Source organism: Rhipicephalus microplus, chromosome 6 (genome assembly GCF_043290135.1).
Source record: "Rhipicephalus microplus isolate Deutch F79 chromosome 6, USDA_Rmic, whole genome shotgun sequence".
Taxonomy (NCBI): Eukaryota; Metazoa; Arthropoda; class Arachnida; order Ixodida; family Ixodidae; genus Rhipicephalus; species Rhipicephalus microplus.
Window position 1 is genome coordinate 184,357,469 of NC_134705.1, and position 27,112 is coordinate 184,384,580.

A 27,112-nucleotide genomic window follows, 5' to 3' on the forward strand; every position below is an offset into this window, starting at 1 on the left:
ATATAAAGATACATTCTTGTAAAATGAAAGGCAATGTTTCTAAATATGCAACATTGGCTGTTACAATCAATGCAACAGATAACAGTGGAGTGTTATTATTTACCCAAATATGGCTTATAACATAACTATAAAAGGTATTCAAAAAGTTAGTACAGTCACAAATGTGTCATGATGTGAAATAGTTACAAGTGATGCGGGAAGGCAATTCCAATCACATGACGTGCGTGGTACGTATGATTGTCGAAATGATTAAGTTTGAGACAGTGGAATGTCAGCTTTATGAACGATCCAAACTACAAGAAACATAATGCGGTGGAAGGATTAGGAAATAACGTGGGTGTGAGTGGTGATAAACTTTGTGAAAAAAGATGAAGCAGAGCATAGTACGACGAGAAGCAAGTGAAGGTAATAAATATAACGTTAGGTTTCATAAGTGTAACACTCGCGTTTTCATTGAAGTTAAAAGTTATAATGGGAACAGCGTTATTTTGTGCCATTTCAATCAATGCACAATATTACCGTGATATAGGTAACAAACCGATGCAGTGTATTGAAGTTTAGTGCCAACTAGTCTTTGATGCAGCATTAGTTTCACAGAAGGTGATTTTATGAAGTTACGATCAAAATATCCGAGCATGCGATTAGCGTCACAAACAACATAGTTAATATGAGTATTCTATGTTAGGTTGTTACTGATATGGACTCCGATGTACTTGTATGAGGTGACACTGTCTAATTGTGTGGTATGTAGGTTATAAGCAGGTAGAGTGGTCATCTTTCTTCACACGCGCATATATGAATTAAGATTTTTTACTGTTCAATTCTATGAGCTATGTCTTACACCAGTTAGGGACAGCGGTAAGGTCAGATTTAAAAAGGACGACGTCGTTAGGTCCAGTTATATTACGAAAAATATCACCATCATCGGCTAGCAGAAGAACAGAGGAGGAGATGCAAAACGGCAGATCGTTAATATAGATTACAAAAAGGAGCAGACAAAGAACGAAGCTCTGTGGTACACCAAAAAGTACCACACATTCCTCGGAATCAGTTCCATTAGCTGACACGAATTGTGAGCGGTTACTAAAAACTTTTCAATACAGGTTACAAAGAAAGGATCATGTTTAAGTAGTGGTAATTTATAGACAGGCCGTTTGTGGCACAACTTGTCAAAAGATTTCGAAAATTAAAAAAAAAATGCAGTCGGCTAACGAGCTGTTGTCAAGATTGGTGTTTAGTTTATGTACGGAAAGTGCTAATTGAGTTCAATCACCACAATGGCGCGACAATGTTTCTCCGGGGGAGCACAGACATACTCATAAATTTCCTTGTGCCTTTTCTTAACACGACTCCAAAGGGTAAATGAACTGTGTTTTTGTTCTCAGTATTTATAATGTTTCTCATTTGCCCTCCTACGAAAGTTTTGTCCACTTTACGCCGTTTTGCACGGCCTCCATGATTGCAGGCATTCCACGCTTTCTGCTCCTCACCTGGTTTTCCACGGCCACCATGGCCACCATGGGAGAGGGGGGGGGAACGTAACCATCTGACGTCATCGTGATGTCACATGTGACTCCATCGTTTGATGGTCACGTTTTTCATCACTGGTGTTGACACCGACGTCGCGGAAACGTGGAAGATGACATCTAAGACAAACATTCCCAAAACAACCTCAACCGTATCTCGAATTTTCCTTCAACAGCTGCAAGTGTTTATTGCGCTCTATGGACAAAGCAGGCGATTGTGCATACATTTTCTGTGCCCTTTTAAGAAAAGTAAAGAGTATACAGGAACTTGAGGAAAACGTGAGGTAAGTACAGGGTTGGTTTGTGAATACGGGCCTAAGGATCTCGCTTTAAAACGTCGAAGTATGGAAACTATAGGCGAGTACCCCGCCGAAAGTTACTTTGTGCTTCGGGTTAACGCTTTTCGGGGTCCTGCTTAGGGCTCGCTAGGTTTCACTCGGTAGTCAGAATGTCTTGCCTTTTCGAGGAAATTCAGAGTAAGAATTCTTCTACAGCTTGTTACTTTAACTATGCTTTGCTCCTTCAACGAGAACGCAGGTTCTCCAAAGAACTTCCTTCTTTAAACCTTACCGTAAAAAATACAAGTGAAATCATAGAAGTTCTCCCTACAGGGAAGTCTCCTGTGACTTTCTTTCATGTATTAAACCTACGCGAAAAAGTACGTGCCGCGGACAGCATATCTAAAATACGCGTATCCCCATCTTTCTTCTCTCCCCCCCTCCCCCACACATTCAACTCACACGAATCTTCACGACCCACCAGAGGGAACTTGATGGCGGGGCGGCTAACAGAAATGTATCTTCGCGCGAGCCACTATGGCAACGCCTCCGGTACCACCCGTTTCTCACCTCTGTGTGTCCAGCCAGCTAGTTCCTGGAGAGAAACGAATAATTAACAATTACACAAAGCCAAGCCGGACACGGGAGAGCAACAGAAGAACAAAGGGAGGAGGAGCAGGTACCTTAATTAAATTTACGAGCGTCGTGCTTTTTAATCGACTCGAACTCGCGCCTAACTCTGAGGTCACGTGCTCTGCTTCACCTCTAATCAAGGTGGCTTAATTCCGGCCTCGCATAAGCATTGGAGCTTCAACTCATCAGAACTCATCAGCATCACGTACTCGCAGTGTGTGCGATCTTGTTATTCAGCTCAAGCAGTCTCTGTGAACAACACGCATCTTAAGGACGGAATTGGTGCGTCCCACCCGAGATCTAAAGTTGTGAATAAGGGGAAGGGTCAGAAAGGCGAGGCTGAGTATCGCGGTATAATTGTCGGTCCTCTTACAACCTGGAAAACGTGGGCGAGTCAAGGAATGAACACGCTTCACGGCACTCCGATCGTGTAACTGTCGCTGGCCAGTACAGCATTCGCTAGGGATGCTTGTAAAGAGACAATTCTTACTGGAGGCCTTCTTTTGCCGACGCGGTTGGCTGTGCGCCGAATGACCTAGGTATATCCCGCACAAGTAAGACGTGAACTTTGTTCAGTCGGGTGTTGCTTTCCTATAATACGGAGGCATGTTGTACGACAGAAGGTATAGACGTGCACGCACAGACAAAAGAGAACAAAGAGAAAATACGCACGCCAGGCATAAACGGAATCAGGTGCACTGTGGCGGAAATGAAAGAAGCATACACACCAAACTTATCTGCGCGTGTTCAGGTGTGGCAGCGCCATCTGCTAATACAAGACAATGTTTACACGAGAGACTAATGTATTTTCAGCCCCCAGACAGAACCCTGGGGTCGGTATCCTTACTGCCACAAATGAATTGCCCTTCTGGTTGTTAGAACCATGCTGTATACGTCTGTAATGAACTTGTGTTAGTAGACTTTTGATGTTGTACGTCATGTTTAATGACTCACATTTTAATGGTGGCTACTTCAATGTAAGATCGCCTTTCAACTCCAAGACCTTTACAATAACAGACGCACAACAAGGAGCACTGCCTTATGAAGGGACTGTATAGTAATTATTACCATGTGTGAAAGGTAATGTCTGACAGATAAAGCTAATTAGGTTTGTTCTAACAACTATCCGTGAAACAGATAACTAAAAAAGCTTGGCATCAATTATTGCGCCAAAAGACATAACACATCTCATTCTTTTATTGTTGAAAACTGATTCAGAACAAAATTAAGAAAACAAATCCCATTTATCCCCGTGACGTCACTGTCCCAGACTTACGGCGAGAACTGATAATTGCAGGCGTAATCAATCACCGTTTTTGTACATGAAGCCACAGAGCCAACAGAAGGCCACCCAATGCCATGCCACGCCCCTGCCCTTTCATCACTCTCACGAGACAGCGAGTTTGCGCCGAAAAAAAAAACGTACTTAAAAAGAAAAAAGCCTATATATTGTTGGAGCGCCCATCGCCTCAGTTTGTTCCCCTATTTAATTCATTCTTCCCGTTCACCAAAATGGCGGCCTCGTTTTGGTTCACGCGCAATTCTCCTTGCAAGGAAGTTAATGATGGCCTGTAATGTCAGGCTGATAATCTAATGAGGATAGATTTTCCTGTCATCAAGAAGCTTGTTGACAGCCAAGCCCCGTGAAAATTGCAGCACCCTGAGCAATATTTTTAGGCACCATTCCCTGACCAGATAGCGCTACGTGTCTCTCGTTGGGCGGCCCAGTGTCGCTGACATTGGCCGCTAGGGGCATGAAGAAATGACACACGTCCAAGATACCCATTTCCCATTCTCAATCCAAGGACTGAGAATGGGAAATGACACGCATAGTCAACAGTATTGACCGAGAAAAAAAAGAAATAAAGAACAAACAAAAAATGAAATGGGGATTTTGCGTTCCAGTAATCTTGGGCGATCGCGTTAGGGATTGTGTAGTGCGCTTTTTATTGTTGTCACTCACCTGGAAAAGACAGCAGACGCAGTTGATGAATTAAACCACGGCGTTTTCAGAGTTTTATACAATGAATGTAAGCGAAGCCAGAGGTTTTTTTTTTTTTGAGGCCAAACGTGTCACCCGTAGTTTCCTGACTCAAATACGAAATCACGGGTGGATCTAATAGGTAACAGCATTTACGCTTTTTTTTCTTGTGCAGGAAGATTGGGGCCTCCGAGTTGCAAGATATCACCGGCGCGCCATTGCAACATCGTAGGTGCCCCAGAAACGGTGATGACACGTTCACCTGCAGTTTAAAGTTATTCGGGTGAATATATATTCTTCTTTACATGGGCGTTGCATATTTTTTTCTTCATTTAGGCCATTTGCAGCGTTTATCGGTGCGATGTAAATGGTAGAGCAATAGGCGTTTATTAGACGAGAAAAATCGAATGTGGTACCAGAGGGATGTCCGTGTGCGCACATGCAAGGCCGAGTAATATTGCCACACGTTCCTGCCGTTCAATGTACACGCACATTTTATGCCTCGCCACGATTTCATGGATTTTGCCATCCTTTTATATTGGCTCGCATGTTTTCAGCACTTCGGAAAATTACTCCTCCATAGACCCTTGTTTGCAAGAACTGATCGGTGATTTTTCAAGCATTTTCGTTCAATAGATAAAATTAGACGCACAGCACAGGACAGCCAGCGATGTGTGTTCGGGGCTTCGCGCGCTTCTGAGAGCCCTATCATTAGTGCGCCTAGCGCACACCACGAGGCGCGGCGCGCAGTCCTCACGAAAAGCGACAAAAGCGCCCTCTGGCAAGAGGTATAGAGCAGAGAGGATGATTGCGGGGCAATTTTCGTCGGCCGAGTTTTTTAACCGGGCCAATTACAGCATCACCTGCTTCTCGCTTATTCCAACTTCTTGAGGCGGGTTAAACGTCGAAGACTGGTGGGTGCCATTTCAGAGTATGTAGCGGCCAAGGAGGTTTAAATTATTTTTTCTTTTGACCTCCTTGGTGCAGGCACAAGCTTTGTCGCTTCGTGCACTGCGGCATTACGGAAATTTTTTGTTTGCTAAAAGCAGAAAACTTTAGACATTGGTTCGACGACATCATCACGTTCGAAATTTTTCATTAGCCTTGGTCAGATGCCGCCGAATGTCAAAAATATGAACATTATGAATTAAGTTAGGTTCGCATATATATGACAAGTGCTATGGTAACTTTGGCAGCCACGGTGCTGCATAGCTGACGTGGAAGATTCACGCTCCCTTACATGACTAGATACCGTTACCTACAGGTGTTTCAAGCAACATGGTTAGAATCGTACAAGATCAGGAAAAATGCAATAGTTTCTGGGTGCCTTCACACTCGAGTTTTCTGTAGTGGCCGTCATCTTAAGATAGTTAGACGTCATTTAGGACAGTCTCTGGGAAAGTGAAATTAATTCACTTTTTAATTAGTGGAGTTACGCGGTTATGGGAAATGGGAGAATCAAAGTTCTTCATGCGAGGAATTCGTCACCGCGTATGAAGCGTTGGCTTGTAATTATCGCGGCACAGTGAAAATCAGTCATATACAGACATCCCTGGCGATTTTTATGTATAGGATATCCAACATTTTCAGCACTGCCGCCTTTAATCACAGGGCTTACAAAAACGAAGGCTGTATGTCGTTCCAAAATCATTGCTGTAGCCATTCTTGATGTCAGGGGTTCTCAAAGTGGGTTCAGTGGAGCCTAAGGGTTCCGCATGGCCCTCCTCGGGGTTCCGTGAGCCACTGATAAATTTTCCCTGGTTCCACACTGGCTCACACAACACACTTAAATGGCGATCCCGAGGAGTGTGATCGATCTAGGGAACCGCCATCATTCATGCTCGAGCGTCAGTAAGTCCACTCCAGAATTTTACTTTTATTGTAACTAAAAATTTAAAAAATATCACCGGGAGGGGGGGGGGGAGAGAATGAAGAGGGTTCCTTGGCCGTTAATGTAGCTAAACAGGGTTCCCGGTTTCCTGGGACCAACATGCTTGAGAACCGCTGCATAGGTGAACTAGCGTTAGCTCGCTTCCTCCTTCGCGACCCTGAGTGGAGCGGAAGTAGATGTCTTCACTTCCTCGTCGATCTCTTTCCGTGTGGGGCGTTTCCTTGATAGCGCATAATGAGGTCGGGGCGCCCCTCCCCAAATGTGGGCCTGTCGCATGAGACCGAATCACGAAGCTGGACAAATAACGTATGCTTGCACGGAGAGCTCGATTCAGTGGCGGGTGTAGTTCTGAATGCAGACGAAAGGTGGTTCGAAGGAAGTGATTGACTTGGGAGTGATACGGAGGAATACTAGATGTATTCACTGTATTACGCCAAGGTATTCAGAGGGTTTGAAAGTTGAACATTCACAGTGTAATTAACTGCAGATAAAGATCACATTGGTTTTGAAGGAAGAAACCGCACTGGAACTAGACGACGACGAGCGATGCCACCAAGGCACCATGTTCCCGCCATCTTCTCTCGTCTTCGTGCGCTAATGTTCTTGAAATATGAATGCAATATAGCTCAACTTCGTCGTACCTGTCCGTTCACGGTACTAAAAATGATCGTTGCCGACTTCAGGACCCTTGCACACAACTTGTATAGGGAATGAAGTGTACAGTAGGAACACTGCGGCGTTCCTGTGTTCAGTGGATGCGTGAGCGGAATTCAGAAGTAAAGCACACGTGTAGTCTTCGCGGCTGACTGCTCGCGTACGTATAATGCACGCCTCCGCTACGGAAGCAAACGGGTACTTCTTACTGCGGCTGACTTGGCACGGTCGGGTGACTTTCAGTCACGCTAACCTAAATCACCCGTTTGAAGAAGCGCATTCGGCTCAATAGTTGCGTGCATTACAGCTGAGCGATACAAATGAATTCCGAAGGAAAATATGCCCGAGACGAAAAAGTGGTTTCTACCTCCTACTCGTCCTAGACAAGCGCCTGTGCAAGAGAGCGTGTGATTTTTGTTTCATGGTTCGTATTCATCCATATAACTTAAATAGAGTTTGTTTTGAAACTGAAATTGAGTCTGTTTCGAATCTAAGCATCGCGGGTGCCAACGGTCAGTGGTGACCATCGCACGCTCCTGTGAAAACAAAAAACAAAAACCGATTTGGTCAGCAGCCCGCGCAGGACGAATACTGTTCACACAGCCGAGGCCGCTTTTGTCGGCATATTTGCCGCGACGAAACAATTTGTGCCTGTTTACTGAGCAGGGGCAAAGTGTGTATACAGCAAACCCTTTCTCTCGGTACGTCTTGTTGTGCCTGCGATTTATGAAATGTGACGTAAGCGTGGCAACGACATCATTCTCAAGCGAGAAGCATTGGACCCAGTTGATTATTTTTTTCAGAGTGCGGACGTCTTGGTAGTGGATCCGTATTGTCAGGAATGGAAGACAAAGCTGCAGCGGACGATGATTTAATTGATTGATTGATATGTGGGGTTTAACGTCCCAAAACCACTATATGATTATGAGAAATGCCGTAGTGGAGGGCTCCGGAAATTTAGACCACCTGGGGTTCTTTAACGTGCACCCAAAGGACGATGCTTTAAATAACGGTTTCGGCGCAACGGGGTGATGAATAATGAAAGTTAGTCACAAAGCTAACACGAGCGTTGTCACATCTTATGTTAAACAGGAAAATATGAAATTACGCGCGCATTATGTTCATGCTTTCGTAATAATTAGAGGATGAATTTACGGGGACTGAAAATTGGGTTACAGGCGCCCAAAATAGGCAGACAAAGCTCAGTTTTAGGTCCCCAAAGCCGTAAATATAGGCACAATTAGTTTTTCATAAATTCACATTTTCGAACAAAACGTCTGTGATGTACCTATACGGCAGGAAGGGAAACAGAAATGGTATAGTTTATGGTGGCACAAAGGTGCCAATGGTTCAGCGTAGCTATGAAATAGTCCTTTTTTCCCGAGAGCATGGTTTGCAGGACGCGAACTCTCCTTTTTGTTATTCAGAGCGTTGAGCTAAGTGTGCACAATCGAATAAACATGCTCCTGGGTCTCCCATTCAGCATGGCTTCGAAGAACAGCACAGGAGAAAGTAGCCCGAACGCCAAAAGGCCAGAAGGGTCACTTAGTCTCGCATTAAGCGAGTCTTAATCTCACAGGGTCAATATCCCCCCTGTCTGTGAAAGCTCCGCCGTGGTGGTCTAGTGGCTAAGGTACTCGGTTGCTCACCCGCTGGTCGCGGGATCGAATCCGGCTGCAGTGGCTGCATTTCCGATGGAGGCGGAAATGCTGTAAGCTTGTGTGCTCAGATTTGGGTGCACAATAAAGAACTCCAGGTTATTTAACGTGCGCGCGTAGAGGGATCTATCACACAGAAGCAGGCAGTTCACTACAAAGAACGCCGAAACAACACCACACTGCTTGCGCGCACGACCTGGCTTGACCATGTCATGCGAATGTAACTTTGCGTGTCCACGACATGTTGATGCATGTGCGTTTCGGTATCTTCCGGCTTCGAGTTGCTCCCATATCGAAGAAGGAGGGAAGGAATGTGGCTAGCGAAGGCTACACGAAGTGAGGGGCAAAGCCAACCTCCTCGCAACCAACAAACCTCCTCGTCTAACCAACTAACCAACTAATCAAGCTAACCTCCTCGCACCATGCTTTCGTGGCTCATAACAAACCAACCAAAAAGTATTGTCATATAAAGCTTTTAATTGGAAACACAATACCTTTCTGTGTCGAAGATTAGTTATGTGACCTGGTGAAGCGCCCTATATGAGGACATCTGCCTTTTTTTTTTGACCAACAGGATGCTTTTCTCTGACGGCACTGAATGGTTTCGTATTCGTTCTCCATCTTCCTGCGGCTGCGCAGATGCATCTCCCCCTTTCCTACCCAACTCAGGTACAGAGGTCATCAAGGAGGTGCTTCAAGTTTTTGGGAACACTGGACTGGAACACCAGCTGTAAAAGCCACTTTCTTATGTTCTCTCAATTGTCGTCTTTATATTCCTCTCCCCATTCCACTGTGTGCTCTGGGACGGGCTCCCAGTTAGCTTTGCAGAAGTAGCGTCTTTTCGTCCCTTTCCTCCAACCGCTCGCGCCATGTCAGTGCGGTGGTTGCGGGTGGCCGGCGCGTACGATTTGACTGGTGCTATAGCAGTAGCTTTCCGGAAGTCTGTTGAACTAAAGAACTATGTTGCACCCTATAGAGTTCGAAGTGGTCAATTTAACCGGCCCGGTAACATATATAACGGCCTCCAGCTCTACTCCATAACAAATGTTGAGCTGAAATAGCGTTATTGTAGGTAGCAATTTAGAAAATAGGTATTCAAAGGTCTTCATAAGAATTTAGACCCAAACATCGAAATATGTCACAGTGGCATGATAGGAAAGCAAGGAACAAAATAGGCATTTGCCTATTTTCCGGTCTTTAGTAATAATATTTCATGCATAGGCTACTGGCGAAAATGAGAAATGTGTGGCAAGGTTCGTTGAAATCTTAAGCTTGCTGTCTAAATAATCCCATGGCATGATTATAATATAATTTCCTTCTACCTTTCTCTGTGCTCTCTCTCTAATCTTATTTCCCCCTACCCCCGTTCCCAGTGCATGCACTAGCATCTGGTTAATCTCCCTGGCTTCCTATCCTCTCTCCCTATCTCTACTAACTATAGTATTAGGAATTTGGACGTATGCGTCGATAGAAAGCATACATATTTTTTTGTGTTCCAAAAAAGTGTTTAACGATTTAGAGTACTTGGTACTCAACATGGGAGACAGAAAGCCATCCCTAATGAGTGAGGGAGTACACAGTGATAATGGGCATCACTTTAACTGCTTCATTACTAAATACGCCTTATCAATTTTCTTCGTTTGAATCAATCCCATGGCACCGCAATGCGATACAAGTAGTGACATGACCATAAAACGAGCTTCTCGAGTAGGTTTATTCGGGAATAATGGATGTACCAGTTAGAGGGATGGTGTCGCAATGCAGCCTCCTAACTATTAATTAGTCATCAGTCACACTTACACAGCAGCTGGGACGCCCTGTGATTAATCGGTCGTCGAGAAAGAGGCGCCACTGTAAAATAATTCTGTCCTACTAAAGGGATACGATGGCGTGGCAGAAAATCGCAGCCGAAATACGCGTCCTACGAGAGATAATAGAGGATGTGTCTTCAGTCAGATAGCCAGTATATATAAGATACTATGATGTCTTCAATCAGAAGCGGTCGATCCAAACTGCATGATAGAATGGCGTGATTGGAAGAGAGAGCGAAAGAGAGAGAAAAAGAAAGAAAGAGAAACGGCACGATCCGTGATCGAGACATAAATGTACAGCCATGCACTCAACGACCGACACACGAACCACCCCCTTGATATCGCGCTTGAATAATACGTGCGGCTAACGTTTAACGTGCCCAGCGTACACGTCGAAAGGCGGCTACCTACGATCTGCGTCTCGCGTTCGCCCATCATCGCATTCGCGAGAACGCTGTCTGCTATGAAATTGCTTCTTGAAGTCTCTTGCACCCGAAGAGAAACAGTGTGTGCCGAATATAGCTGACTACAGTCACGTTTTCCCGTCCGAACATGACGTCGATCTTGTAACACAACGCTCCCTATCATCTCTGACCACGTTGCTGTTTTATATACAATCACCGAACCGTCAATGGAAGGGCGAGAGCCTCCCGCGGCCGCTTTCGCATATATATGACCATCACGAAAACGGCATCAAGCTGTCATCGAACACGTCGGATTTTGCCACTGTTGGCCGAGCTTATGTGCTCGGCTATAGCGATGAGCGATTTATTCCTTGCAGAAGCCTTACCAAATTGTATAACTCGAAGTCCCTTTGCCTGTCTGCATGGTTTATGGCAGGATCGATTATTGCACACAGCGTTTTGTATTTTTGCCTCACTAGCTTATTTTTTGTTTTTGCGACGAACGCAAGAGTTGGGCTGCCCGCAAGTTTTGTCTCTTTTGTCTCTCTAGGGATTATTAGGAGACGCAGGCTTCAAGCATTGATGTGTGAAGGTGATGATGTTTGAACAAAGGTGTTGAAGGTGCTTTGGGAATTTAAATGTGAGCTTTGAAATTCCACACGAATGCACGCACGCGCAGAGGTGCGTGCATACGTGCGAACTTGACTGCGAAGCAGTTAAGTTCCACTGGAGTTCATCGGAAGACATTTTTGTCGAGTAGCTGACTTGATTTTCATCCTTTCGTGACGCCTCGCAGTCAGTAAGTTCCACTGTCGGTGACGTGCTCGTCTTTTGGGAATGTATTCGTCAAGCTACCTTTATCGAAGTTCTCATATACTTTGCTAGAGCATGAACACGTGTGTGTCCATGCAGGTATTTTGTTATTCCAGCGACGCAGGCGGCGCCATGTAGCCTTGCTCTGAAGCTGTCACATGGTAATAATCTGTGACGCAGTCAGTGACGCAGTTCGGTCTCTCAGTAGTTATGAACCAATGAACGCGTCTTCACGCTCTGCGACGCCGACGTGCATGCTCGCGACATCACCGTCTCGTCCGTCATTTTTGACGTATCGCTGCGCCGCCTATAGTCGCTGGAATGGTCGAATTCTCGTAATAGATTGTCTAGTTGCAGTATGCGAGGTCAAATTCTTTCTGGCAGCTACATGTAGATGTGACGCCGAAGCATACGCATACACGTAACGCAAAGCAAACACATTTTAAACACGTCACCAGTATTGTGCACTCTAAAAGGTATATACTTACTTTTTGTGCGGAACGTTTCGGGAAAGAAATACCCTGGTATGCAACTTTTTGTGTTTTTTTACAGCCTGCAATAAATTAAAGCACTTACATGCTGCTCAATGCTAGTGACGTAGGCCACACAAATGGTTCAGTCACACACAAGACCGAGATTTGAGATAAAGCGTTGGGAGAAAAAGGGAGAATTATACACAGGAAGTCAGTTAGCAAGTGTAAAAATGCGCAGCAGAAAGAGAAGAGACTCCGCACCGGTACTTCTTGATGAAGCTTGTGTCTGCTGGAGACCACCAACGCAAATAATGGGCCACCGCAGTATGTGTATACAGACGATCGTCACAAAAGTGTTGGGTACCAATTTACCATTAGCGACACGTCGAGCAAATGAAGGACCCCATCACCAACGCTGCTATATGTCTGAGTATAAAACGGTACCTGACAAAGTGTAGGGAATGCGGAATTCTGATCTCAAATTGCGCCACTTTGCGGCACTCCCCTAGTTTCTTTTAAGGTTCTTTGTTTGTTGAACTTCTTTGCTTTTATAACTGGTCCTTTTATAAGGTACGGGATTCTGAGGGCAGCCACAAAAGCAATGAAGGCGGCGAAAGAGGTAGCCCGTTGATTGATTGATATGTGGGGTTTAACGTCCCAAAACCACTATATGATTATGAGAGACGCCGTAGTGGAGGGCTCCGGAAATTTAGACCACCTGGGGTTCTTTAACGTGCACCCAAATCTGAGCACACGGGCCTACAACATTTCTGCCTCCACCGGAAATGCAGACGCCGCAGCCGGGATTTGAACCCGCGCCCTGCGGGTCAGCAGCCGAGTACCTTAGCCACTAGACCACCGCGGCGGGGCAGGTAGCCCGTTCTGCAGCCGAAGGATACGCAAAGACGCACTGCACACTACTTGGCGCCAGATCATGGCGCACCACCTCGTATAGTGCCGCGAATGACCACGGAACAGTGTGGCGTGTGTTGCTTGTGTGGCAAGGGCGACGAAAAGGCAGACTAACGAGGTTTGGGGTGGTGGCGGTTGGGGTTGTTGTGATGGCGATGATAAGCGCGTCGCCAATGCTTGGGGGTGCAACACGCGGCGACCAAATGGCGGCGCGTGGAGCCGCCCGACTAGACGACCTGTTGCCTCCCTTCACCATCCCTTCTGCGTGGCCCCTCTTGACGCGTTCGCTGTACAGTTTTCGCCATTTCGAGGTGCGCCCGGTACACGGCTATTTCCTGTAATCGTCAATTTCGTCGTCAACCACTTTGTATGTGACACGCTGTGTGCTAGAGAACGGTGGGACACGCGCACAGATATCAGTCTGAAAAAGAAGACCTCTGGTGCTATTCTGGACACGGTCTAATTACGCCGTATTGTCAAATTTCGCAATGGCGTCATTTTAAGCCAATCAGAGAGGTCGTAGCAGCTCACTTGGCCAATCAGCATTGATCAATGGCGGAATCTCATAACATTGGGAATTTGACAGTGTCCAGAATAACGCCCCAAAAGAGTGCTGAAGGGGCGAATGCCTGTGCGTGATTCTTCAAGAGAAAAAAATTTAGAAACGGTCCTGTTTCTGCCATCCCCCCCCCCACACACACACACAAAAAGGAAATATTAGGATGCAAAGACTGGAAAGGACAATGAATTCACTTGTTCTTTGCACTGTTTCTAGGTTCTCTTTGTAAATGTTTTACGGTATTGCTCAGACACTAATTACCAACAAACCCAAGCCACGCTCATGTACTGGTTCGTTTGGTTATTGTGTATGTGTCCTCAAATTACAAGAAAAATGGGCAGGTAAAGCCGGCTGCCCCTGCTATCAGTTTCACGTGCTGATCATACGAAGCATTGCTTTAATAAAAACACTAATGTTTAATTTCTCGAGGAATGATTGGGGCTTGTTGGTGCCATATCACTTCCGAGAAGGCAATACACCAGGGTGCAGCACTGAGACGTGACTGTCGTCAAGAATCAAGAAACACAATGTAAATGATGTATAGGGAGCACCTGATACCTTCCCGGTTCTCTTTGGAGGTCACGAAAATCCGTAACTTGCGAAACTTTCAAATCACAAGAATCGCTATTACGTGGCGCAAATCTGCGTCACTGCTCCGACAAGCAGGGCTTGTATTCTCGGGAAAGATTTGATGCTGAATTAATTTTTAGGGGAAAACTACAGGAAAACGCTTTTCTGGACATATTAACAAGTGTGAGGAACAGTTACGCATGAAATCTTCGCAATCTCGGTTCAACATCCTCTCTGTCAACACCTGTAATTGTGTCACAACGTTTAAACGAGCAGTAATAAGGATCTTCCAAAGAACAGGGTGGTATAACAAAGATACCAGGACACAATCAGGGTTGAAGTGGCGCAATATTTTAACAACCATCACGCTTTCAAGTTGAAGACATAAGAAACCCATTAATAAGATTCCATTTTGTGCTCGGTGTATGCTTAGTAATCGAAAATTGAAAACCAATGTCACTAACACATTATTCTCCAATCCACTGGACCCTATCGTAGGTCTTTCCATATACTACGATGAATGTAGCTCGAGAGCCCCGCTGCTGTGGTCTAGTGGCTAAGGTACTAGGTTGCTGACCCGCAGGTCGCGGGATCGAATCCCGGCTGCGGCGGCTGCAGTTTTGATGGAGGCGAAAATGCTGTAGACACATGTGCTCAGATTTGGGTGCACGCTAAAGAACCACAGGGGGTCAAAATCTCCGAAGCCCTCCACTACGGCGTCTCTCATAATCATGTGGTTGTTTCGGGACGATAAACCCCACGTATCAATCAATAATATTTAGCTCGAGAAGCGATGAGGCGTGATCAAAGCCCTTGCTTCGAGGACAGTCGAATGGTGCCTTTTTACACTAGTATTAGTACTCGCTGTTGGGTGGTGGTGGTTTTGGCGCGAAATTGAATACAGAAATCAGGCTCTCTTTTTTCTTTGTCTGTTTCGTGTTTGCTTATTTCGAGGACGTGATGCGGTTCAACGTGATTCAGAGAGTAGAGGGCTCATTGATTAGACAGGGCAAAGGTCGTTCCCAGGAGCGTCCTTCGTTGCATTCGCTCGTTGCAGGGAAGGGAGATGTTAGAAGGAATGCAGGTGAGGTAAAGATGAGGGAAGAGAAAGACACAGTGCCAATTAGAACCTAAATATGGTCCAAAGCCTGGGCTTTAGAAATGTACGGAAGAAGTATTTAGAGGTCACAAAGTCGAGTTCCAGCTCAAGTGGACGTTTAGGCGAGTTCATACGACGCATTTAAAGTAAACACTACGGTGAGTACAGAGAACCACTGTTGTCATCTTTGCCCTCCTTTTTCAAGTCCTCTGTTTTTCGCGCTTTTTAAAATTTGAAGCTTGAGTTCCAAACTTTACACCTTACTAGAATATTTTTTTGTAACGGCTCATTCATAAACTGTTTTTTTTTGTTTGTACGATGTGTGAGTGTGGTTAAAAACCCTGCTGTTCTGTAAAGCATCGCATGTGTGCTATCTTTCTCTCTCACTTTCTCGCTCTTTGTCTGTCTGTTTTATTTATCTGACACACTTAACACACCCTCATTGCTTTCTCAAGTACACACCGCCTCCTCGAACTGGTCAACCCTATACCTACTTCCTACATTTGGTTAACCTCCCTGTCTCTTTCTTTTATTTATTTCTCTCTCTCTTGTTTTTTTTGACTTTAACGTACTAATTCTTCTGGAGCTTCTTCGCGTTATTCCATTAAATATGATTATAAGAAACAATCGATTCAGACATCAAGAGCACTTGTCGTATAGATCCGAAGAGAACCAAACTCATAGGAACTACTCAATTGGCTACTGACAGTTGGACCGCGATACGCATAGTTCCGCTGCGCGAAAGATGAATCGGGTTTAAAACAACGCGCTTCGAATATCGGGCTTACATATCAATTATTCCCCTCGCAGTATGTCGAAATAGGCGCCCCATTCTGGCGCCCGGATCCATCGAGGGGCGCGTGAGGGCGCCCCTCGGTAATCTAGCGTCGTCCGTCTTTCCGTCGAACAGGTGACCCGACGACAGGAAAGACCACCGAGGGAGCCATCACCACCGTCATCAGAGAAAGATTTCGCGCATTTTGTACGAGCGAGAACTGCAGAAGCGTTCCTTGTGGTCGGACCGGGACGCGCAGAAGACACATGCAAAGAGAGAAATCGGCAAGACAGACGAGCTCCGATGCCCCATCGTTCTCGCTTCAGCGACAACCGCAGCCGTAGTAGTCAACCCAAACGCTAAAGAGACAAATCGGCGACTAGTGGGAAAAGACTTGGCGCCAGGAGGCGCCCAGGAGGTTTGCGTTTTGAATCCAGCCAGAAGATTCTGGATATCTCTTTGGGGGGAAGACGCCTTGTACTTCCGCGCCCAAGGCTACAGGCTTATAAATGACTCACTACATGATTACATCTGACGCTTGACCTTTCACCAAGAGAGCAGGTGATTGAGAAAGGTTATGTGGTTTCGCTAGAGGAGGCTCGACTGTATGCCTTTGAGATGTCTCTTTGGGGCTGCTCCTATACCTGCGCCCTCTCTGTGACAAGGATGGGCATGGACTCATTAGGGCACAGAGGTAGCCTCACACATCGCTGTAGGTGATGCTTATTACGAAAGGTTGCGTTTGCTTACGCTGTTCTAAAGGATGAGCGATTCCCGCAAGGTTAATATAAACACATCGACTTCGCGGCGTGAATGAAGTAGCATCGCTGGATTACGCCTCTGGTGCAAAGTTTTTTTCGAGTCTACAAGTTCTTGGGCCTCCAAAAGTTGGTTGTTTTCACTGTACTGTCCACATTTATTTCGATGCAGTGTCTACGCTACATACTATGCCCTGCTGCCTGCGTTGCTAATGGCGAATGAGGAGTCGTGTTGACGTGCCTTCGACGCTGCGGTCTGTGGAGACAAATAGCTGGGTGCCCTAATGGATGGCAATCTATTTACATATGTGCACTGACACTCATTAGGTGCTCCTCGTGAAAACTGAGATATGTATGTATCTGGGTTATTGTATGTATCTGGGTTATTAAATACCATCTAATCAACATGATTCAATCTCGTAAATACCATCTAATAAAATAAAATTGGTACCAACTGAATCACTGGAAGGATTCAACAAAAAGAATGTTCCTGCTATAACAGCACGTAGCCTATATTGAGCGACACTACTGAGTAGTTGCCAACAACATATCCAGCCCTACAACTGACAACAGCCATCATCTTAGCAAAATTAGCTGTGATTTCAGCCAATGTTATTGAACGGTATGGAATGCACCAGCCTATGAAGATCATAGCTCAGAGAACGCTTTTAGATACGGAAGTGGGATAATCCGGGTTAACAGTGAAAGTACCTCAGACTGGCTGGCCGACGTTTCAGTAGGAGGACCTATCTTTTTCAAAGGCGCCGTGCCATCCTTGGCGTGTTACTTTCCAAGGCCTCAGTGTTGACGTCAACTGCTGGTGGTGGCCTGTGTCTCTGTTGATAATCGCCGTCTGAAAAGCAAAAAAAAAGGCAGCATATCCGCGGGGTGAATGATGGAGAGTGGGGTGAAGCATCCGGCCATCCATTCGTTCTTGCTTCTGTCCATCCATGCGTCCGTCTGTGTGACCGTCTGTGCATCCATCCGCCCGTACGTGCGTGCATCCCTGCGTCCATCCCTGCGTTCATCCATGCATCTATCCGTCCGTGCAGCCATCCATGCGTCCGTCCATGCATATGTCTGTGTGTCCGTTTGTCCTTCTAGTAAACACCATCTCGCATCTTTTCATCGTATATTCCGCATATAGAAGCACCGCCATCCAGCGGAGATTCCAAGGACTAAACGAGAGGTGGCACATGGACACTTTCCTACGGCTTGCGCTTCATGTCTACTTCCCACCTTTAACCACTTCGAGTTCATGGTATATACTAGTTCACTGTATTCATGGCACTGCGGCCCAATGCTCACTAAACCTTTCTAAAACCAAGGAGGTTACTCCGAGCGAGTATAACGTAAGAACCCTTTCTTGTCAGATAGTGCTCAATGTTCACGCCAATGGTTGCTAATGGGGAATGAGAGACAGGGGAATTCGGCTTTTAGTTAACGCGCACGCTGCGAATTTGTTATTGTTCCACGACGCACTGGAGAAATCTCCCACCTGCACCACCTTGCAGGTCAAAGCGTAGCACATGTTACGCACTACTACGAGGGACGAACAGGTGCCGCTTTAAGGAGCTTCGCCCCTAATAGGGATGGGGGAATGGCGACTCGGGGGAGGGGGGAACGTCAGCCCTATACATATTCATAATAGAGAGGTGGGGGCTGCGATGACCCTTCACGCTCCTCCTCCATGAAGCAGAAGTTGTCGTACGCTTATGCCCTTTTCATAAAGTGATTGGAAAAGACTCAAGACGGCATTCTCGTTTAAATGGCGGTTAATCGCGAATGTATAGTGTAGGGTTGACAATATATAGTTAAAAAAACTCAGGCTTTCTGTTTGATGTCTTAACACTGGTTGTCTATGGCTGGTCAGACAAGCGAAGAGCTAAATGAGTGACGATCACATGAATTATTTGCGATATTAGAAAAAAAATAGCTGCGAAGGAAACTGGAAAGGGCATATATTGCAAGATAAGACCGAAAACACGAGGCACAGGGCACTTTTTTACATTTTTTTACATTTTATTGAGGTTGTTATGACCACATTTCAAGAAATGCATAACACTGATTAGACCCATAGTCTTCGAAGCTTGTGATCGCGAATACTAAACTCCACACGGGGTAGGCGATCCTTGCGACTGTGCGAGCACCGATGCGAAATAAGTGTTCCCCCAATGAAGGGTCAAAGGGCGTTGGCCCACCCATGTAAAGGATCGCCTACTCGTCGTCGAACCAGAGCTATAATTGTTTCCAAAGGCGTGGTACAGGGGCGGCACTTTTCGAGCGAGATGTGGCCACAGGGGTCACTGCGATCAGTGCAAGGTCGAAACGCGTCTACATTAAAAAACAATCGTTTTGACTTCGAGAAATAGAGCCGTCACCATCGTACCCCATTCTGGGCACCGATCATGCTCGACGTGCTGCTCTCATACGGCGAGCAGCCCCAAAGTTCGCTCTATTGCGTTCCACTTTCCGGAGCGTTTTGCGAGTGATGGGCAGCGGTCTGCCTCCCAGTGCATTTTGTACTCTTGAGTGTGGTCGTAGGGCGAACGCTGGCTCGCGGGGGCGTTTTAACAAAGACGTAGGTTCCGGTTCGTGCGGACGACCACACATATCGTGCCTTCGCCCGCAAGCTCCCCGACACGCCTCTGTGCCTCTGCAGGAGCGGCTCGCCGTGGCTTACGTTATGACTTTGTGATCCATCCTTTCGCCCCACATGAACTCTTCGATGCTTCACACGCATGTATTACACATATGTGTATATACGTGTGCGCACACACACACACACACACACACACACACACACACACACACACACACACACACACACACACACACACACACACAAAGTAAAAGATATGTATACATGGCAGACAAAAAGCAGAAATAAAACATGAATATGGGCATTCAGCGTAACGAGTTTCGAAAAATTTATTAACCCAGACATTAGTAACAGTCTATTTGCCATTTTGAGCGTGCCATATTGTCTGTACTGTAGTCTGTACTCGACTTGCTTTACTGTTTATGGCAATTGTGAATGTATAATAGGGAGATAGACCCATCACCGTTGTTCTGAAGGTCGTATTAACCTGTGTTTAAGCTCATCGATATATCTCTGTATAATGTACTTATCTTCTGTATTTTGTGCACATCATTCATCTATCTCGCTTACGTGTGTTTTCCACTTAATTTTTGTGCCTCTCCTGCTTGGTCTTTTTCAAGACCGCAGTATGTTTTAAATAAATAAATAAATAAAATTTCCACATAACATTTTCTTGTTAGACATACATTACGACGAGGACGAAACTCTTCATTTACATGGACATGAATATGGAATGACGCAGAAAAAAATGCGTAGAATTGATGTTTTATACAAACACAGACACGCAAATATGTGTCACAAAAAGACAAGTGCACATATGTATACTGCATTGTAAATGACAGGCACAATTATTAAAACATGGGTATATTTTGCGCATTCATGTTGACATTACTGCCGACACCAACCGATACATCAGCCTGTGTTTAAAATAAATTGTGAATGCTTTAAAGCACTATACGCACTATAATGTGAGAGAGCCATACCCGGGCAGCATCCAGCTGCTAGCCAAGTGCTTAAATCAAAGAGTACGATGTACTATACCATTCGAGAGCAATAGGCCATCTCAGTTAAAACCATGTGTTTAGAACGCAGTGTTCGACGACTTAGATTGCATGGTACTCCACTATGGGAGGGAAGAGAGCCGTGTCCGTCCTATGTTCCGGACGGACACGGCTCTAACGCCCTTCAATGCTAGAACTAACATTTTCAAATTCTCCTTTTTCCCACGCACTGTAACCGAATGGAATCAATTACCAGCATTGTTCATAATTAGCATAGACTAAATTGAACATATTGTATCTTGACCTGTATTGTTAAAGTGTTAAATGTCTTTCTTATTCATTGTTTGAGTTATGTCCTTATTCTTCACGCTTTTTATGTTTTTGATCTTCTGTTGTCCTTATTACGAGCTTTGTAAATACGTCCCTCCTGCTTGGGCCCTTCACTGGGTCTGCAGTATTATGTAAGTAAATAAATAAATAAATAAATAAATAAATAAATAAATAAAAAGTTTTTAACAATTAAAGCACTTGGTACTCTACTATGGGAGAGCTGGAAGCCCTCCCGCAGGTCTCACACTTGTAGAGCCCACATCGACAAAAATTAGTGCTTATCTGCAGCGACATTATTTCCAATCAATCCAGCAGCCAGCTACTGTACGTAGACATTATACCACTTGTGTTTAAAAAAAAATGGCAGATCACACGTACAGTGGGAATTGATGATATGCGAAGCACGAATGAGTAATGTTGATATGTCACTTTAAAATCAGCACAACGTTACGACGTGGTGGTAAATGATGCCGCCCATGACTTTCGTGCCATGATTATCATGTTTGGGCGTGTCGCTAACCTTCATCCTCTATTCACGTCACGTGGTACCAAATTTAGTATATACGAAGCTAGTCAAACGGCCGCGAGCATGCTATGAGCGTGGTATACGTTGTCATGTTCTTACATGACACGCGTCTGATGATTATCATGTTTGCACCAGTCATATACCTTCGTCATCGTTTGACACGTAACACCAAATTTGGTATATGTGGAGCTAGCAAAACGGCCTCGAGTGCACCATCAAGGGCCAAATATACTCCAACATAACGTTGACAGCGACGCTACGTTGGCAAAACGCGAGCACTCTTATAGACTGACGCCAAGCGCGACCGGTGCGACCAGCGTCCGTCGGCGCGGCCCAATGGCAACCGGCGCGAAATGCAACATGCTCCATTTGGCGCCAATGCGTTACCATGAAAGCACTGCGTCTGCCTCTTTTCGAGACGGAGGGATGCTGTACGCTCTGAAACGCGCATGCGTCAAAGCAACGCAGCGCGTGCCTGCGAGTATATGGCAGGACCGGCGCCTGGCGTGGCTACGCCGGCGTGACGCCACGAAACGAACGCCGGCGAGCACGCGTACCGCGTCACGGCGAAATCTTTGGGCGCCTTGACTGTTGCATGTAGCCTTGTTCTCACACGACACGCTTCTCATGATTATCATGTTTGCACCAGTCACACACCTTCGTCATCCATTGACGTCACGTAATACCAAGTTTGGCATAAGTGAAGCTAGCGAAACGGCCGTGAGCGCATCATGAGCGTAACATGTAGTCATGTTGTTACATGACATGCATCTCATGTTTATCATGTTTGCACCAGTCTCATACCTTCGTCATCCATTGACGTACCGTAATACCAAATTTTGTATATGTGACGCTAGCAAAATGTTCGAGAGCGCATCATGAGCGTGGCATGTAGTCATGTTGTTACATAACATGCATCTCATGATTTTCATGTTAAGGTCTGTCGCTTGTGTTCGCTATGCAGTCATGTCATACCATACCAGTTTTGCAACATGTTATGTGAACGGAACCATCGCCAGAGCACCAAGACCATGAAGTGTCAATCATGACATTCATGACATAAGTTTCATTCATGACTAGTCACATATGTTCTTCATACAGTCATGCTATGCCATACAAAGTTTGGTATTGATACCATTATTGAAACAGCCAGGAGAGCTAAAGGTCGTAGGTGGATAGATAGATAGATAGATAGATAGATAGATAGATAGATAGATAGACTCAAAGTCGCCGAAGTTCGCTAAGAAATGCTTCGCATTTAAAAAAGTCGCAGCATATTTACGGCGTGAATGATGATGAGTGGGGCGAAGCTTCAGAGGTCGGTAAACCGGAATACTCCATCCATCCATCTGTTTGTCCATCCGTCTGTCTGGAATCTGTCTTTTCGCACCTGCTGGGTGAGTAAATAAAACTGATTGATTGATTGATTTGTGGGGTTTAACGTCCCAAAACCACCATATGATTATGAGAGACGCCGTAGTGGAGGGCTCCGGAAATTTTGACCACCTGAGTTCTTTAACGTACACTCAAATCTGTGCACACGGGCCTACGACATTTCCGCCTCCATCGGAAACGCAGCCGCCACAGCCAGGATTTGAACCCGCGACCTGCGGGTCAGCAGCCGAGTACCTTAGCCACTAGACCACCGTGGCGGGGCGAGTGAATAAAACTAAGCGGTTACGTATACCAAGAGAGACATGCATGTACAGACCCACGACTTAGGAACTTCGCTCCTGAAAAGTTTTCAAGGATTAAAAAAAAAAATGTAGATCTCTGCTATAGGAAAGCAGAAAGTCGTCTCTTACAAGTCAAACACCGGCCTTGAAAACCACCATTATTTACGGATACCTGAATAAACTGCAATTTTCAGCTTGTATACATTATTGTACATTCGCGACAGTGTCACTGGTTTACTTCGCGGCAATCGGGCAGGCCAACCATTCTATTATCAATAAAATGCACTCGTCTGGAAAAAAAGAAACGTGAAATAGATTAGACGTATGTCTTTTGACAGGACAACTCGCTGACAGCGTAATAAGCACGCGGAAGAAATTTTCCACGCGTTCACGCTGTTACGTTTACCGCATGAGCCAAAGAACTTGTGGCAGCTTGGTTGATCTTCAAGGCAAATGAAAGTGGATAGTGGTGATACAGGTGTGTATATGTGTAGAAAATAGAGGCGTGTTCGTTATGCCTCAAGCAGCGAACAGGCAGCAGCATGAGCAGGGGCAGAAAATCCGAGCTTAATGGCTATAGGCAGCGATTCCTTTCCCGTCCAGGAACTCGACCAGGCTCCGGAACAGGAAGGGAAGATGAGGTGTTCCGGACTGGAGGCAGGCAGGCCCTGTCTCCGGAAGCCCGTGGTGACCCTCGAGCACTCCTGTGCCAAGCCAGGGCAGGCACAGAGGAGGTGCTCGAGGGTCTCAGGATCCCCGGATTGACTGCAGGAAGGGGAGGTACAGCGACACTTGGCGTGGTGCGGGCAGCAGTCCATGCACAGCCAGTCCGTAGGCGCTCCAGGGTGACATGGTATGGTCTCTTGTGGTGAGGCCATTCTCGGGCAACGGCTTGGGTCCTTGTCCGTTGGTCACCCTGGTGTCAGCGGTGAAGCGCGACAAGAAGCCGCTTGATGTGTGCCTGCGTGTAATCCCGGGCCGCGATGGCCATCGAAAGATGATAATCTTTTGTCTGGAGAGAAAGAATGAAACGTTAATTTGACGTTCTGCGCGAGAAAATTGGCTAGTGGGCGCTGCGTGAGGTACGGACACCATCTAGTGGCTATTTGAAGGATCGAAGTTTTAGTTTTATATAGCTTTAGTTTACTTTTAGTGAAGCGTAGGAAACACCCGTTTTTTTCGGTCAAGCGCTGAGTAATACGCAACTTTCACCGCCTAAAGAGGGCGCTAGTGTAAGTCAAACATGGCGGTCGTTTGTGGGATCATGCAGCTGGCGTGCCAGCGGTTGCCGATGAGGTGACCGTCATTCCCAACTGCTTAGTATTTTCGGTTGCAGCCACCGTGTTGTCAGGGCTTTGCTTTAGAAGGTCATCAATTCTGGCATGTATAACACTGGGGGTTGAGAAACACGTGTGCGGTGTATCACTGAAGGAAAAGAAGTTTTAAACGTTGGTCACATGGTTTGCTGAGGTGCGAAGGAATGAACGTACGGCTTTGTGAACAATATCCAAGTATTGTGCCTGCTGACTGGCCGACCATGGAAATACATGCACGAGCCATGGTACGAATTCAGAACCAACGAGACGATGAAGGTGAGTCCATGTATTGCACTGACTTATTTACTTTAGTGAGGAAAAAGGGGTGTATCTTTCTTCGACGGGTTATTCTCACTGACTTTGCGTGTGTTACCGGAACCTATGGAATCGTAGTTACTTTTTTCTTACGCACAGCTAATAGAGAAACACCTGTTCCTTACGGGTACAGTCGTCCACTCTTATCTTATGGGTCATACGAGCGAATGGCTGCGCTTTTTTTTTAGGCTTAGTGCGTCCGAAGCATCTCGCACGGAAGCGAATGTGGCAGCCTTCCCTTTTGTATCATGTATTTTAGCTTCGGTGCACGACTACAAAATAATCAGTGGTGCTCTGAAAAGTGCAACCACCCACTCCCATGATCTGGCAAACAGTAAGTCATGACGTCGGTGTTCGAACCTGTTATCGCTTTGCATGGAAGAAACGATGCTTTAACGCGCTTATAAACCAAAAAACGTTGTTGTATTTACGTGATCAAGCGGGATCAATGAGGTAGTAAAGCATGTGCCGAAATTTCAAGCATGCTTGGAAGCTGACTACATAATCATAGATATATTATTTCCAATGAAACATTTTTTTCCATCATATCAAAGAATCGGGACTAACTACGGTTCGCAAAAGCTAGCGCATGTGATCCTTAAACCATTAAATGCACATCCTGCAATTACCACCATAGTGCAAGAGAGCCGCTCATTAATTGCATTTTAGAAAAAAAAGGATACACATATATTTAGTAGTGCTTCAAGAATAATTTTTCCTCTTTCTGCGGTATCACACAGGTTGTACTTATAATTGAAGTGTATACACTCATGACATTTTCATTATTGAGTTCTAATAAATTGGTTTGTGCTTCGATAAATTTGGGTTTCTTCACATATTCCTTGTTTTGTTTGCTATAAACTCAGTCTTGCAGACAGGTGTGTACTTAATAAAATGTTCATCTAATGTTTTTTATAAGTTCCTATAAAAATTTGTAAATGTGGCTGCTTCTTTGTTAAAACATTTAAATTATGTGCAACTTGCTGCTTTTTGTGCGCTTTATAGTCTGGGACGGGCTACGGCACCTTGTCAGGCATTAATTTGCCTTTTTGCCAACCCTGCCCCTTACTTGTGTCTACTGTACTTTGTACTTTGAATAAAACTTTAAAATATTTTCCACTATGTTATATATAGTCTCCCAGCTGAAGGATAACAACGAAAAAAATCGGCGGATAGGCTGCTTAACTAATCGCTGTCAGCCACCCCACATTACGGTTGGCGTGTGTGCACAGCAATAAAAATAAGGTAATAAGCAAGTGAAAATATGTGAAGAGCGCAGAATAAATTTGAAGTCCTACAGGCTAAAAAAACAACAGATTGATGAAAAAAAGATATTTGTAATAAGTGCTTCTCCGTCTCTATTCACACGCGTGCGCACAGGTGGTTGCAGACGGAGGGGGGCCCCGGTAACCTAAAAATTTCACCCACAAACAGTGACATAACAAAGACGTGGGGAACTTCGACGAGCCTTCGCGTCCGCCTGAAGGAAAACCATGAGCATGCTTATTCTTCGGAAATGGTGCCAGTACAAACGTTTCCTTTGTCTCTCCCTCTCTTGCTGGAGGCGTAAATGTTGTAGGCCCGTGTGCTCAGATTTGGGTGCACGTTAAAGAACCCCAGGTGGTCGAAATTTCCGGAGCCCTCCACTACGGCGTCTCTCATAATCATATGGTGGTTTTGGGACGTTAAACCCCACAAATCAATCAATCAATCAATCAATCAAAAAATCAATCAATCAATCAATCAATCAATCTCCCTCTGTTGTGGGGTTACTGCTAGTGAAAAGCAGGAAACCTCGTCTTTCACTGCGCGGCGTGTGCAAAGTGGCACCTAGCACGTTTCGTGATTATTCTACCTGTAGCTCACTGTGAGCAAAGAATAAAGAGTAAACCATTGCAACTGCCACTCGCAGTACCATCAGACTTCGGTAGTTGACTACCGAATTAAGAATCTCCGTAGAAAAAAAAATGCCAGCGACAAAATATAAAACACAAGTGAGCCGCCCAAGTGAGACCGACTGAACTGCTGGCTGGGCGGGCATCCCCCAAACGACAGTTACCATGGCGGCCGCATGGTGGCGCCACCAAATGTGAAAGTTGCGACTAAGCTCTGCTGGCTTTATAAAAAAACATCTGTGCATTCTAAAAATAAAGTAACAAAGTAACTAATGACCCCGTAGTGATGTTGAGTCAAAATATGCGCAATATTTGTTGTTTGATTGACAATGTCCGCACGTGACATGTCTGTATGAACGCAGAAATCAAATCAAGATGGCTGGTCCATTCGCCATACTTAATAGGGTGACCAATATAAAAGCAAGAAAGGCACCCTGAAAAGAAAGAAAGACAGGCAGACAGACACTACAGACAAAAACTTTTGTGTGTTTGGAAAAAGTTGTTAACGATTTAGAGTACCTGGTACTCTACCATGGGAGAGCAAGAAGCCGTCCCCTAGGCCCCACCTACAATGTGTATTAGCACTGCCAATACCTGAGTAACGTACTACTTCGAAGTATCTCGAGAATGATTACTATCTTTCGAAATCGTTAAGT

General features: G+C 45.5%; 1 long non-coding RNA gene across 1 annotated transcript in view; it reads left to right on the plus strand.

Moving 5' to 3' along the window:
• LOC142765727 (uncharacterized) overlaps positions 1 to 27,112 on the plus strand; it is a 327,820-nt gene that overhangs the window by 259,593 nt on the left and 41,115 nt on the right. Inside the window, exon 3 of the long non-coding RNA XR_012884374.1 lies at positions 4,594 to 4,701. This is a non-coding gene — a long non-coding RNA (uncharacterized LOC142765727). The remainder of the gene's footprint in view (positions 1 to 4,593; positions 4,702 to 27,112) is intronic.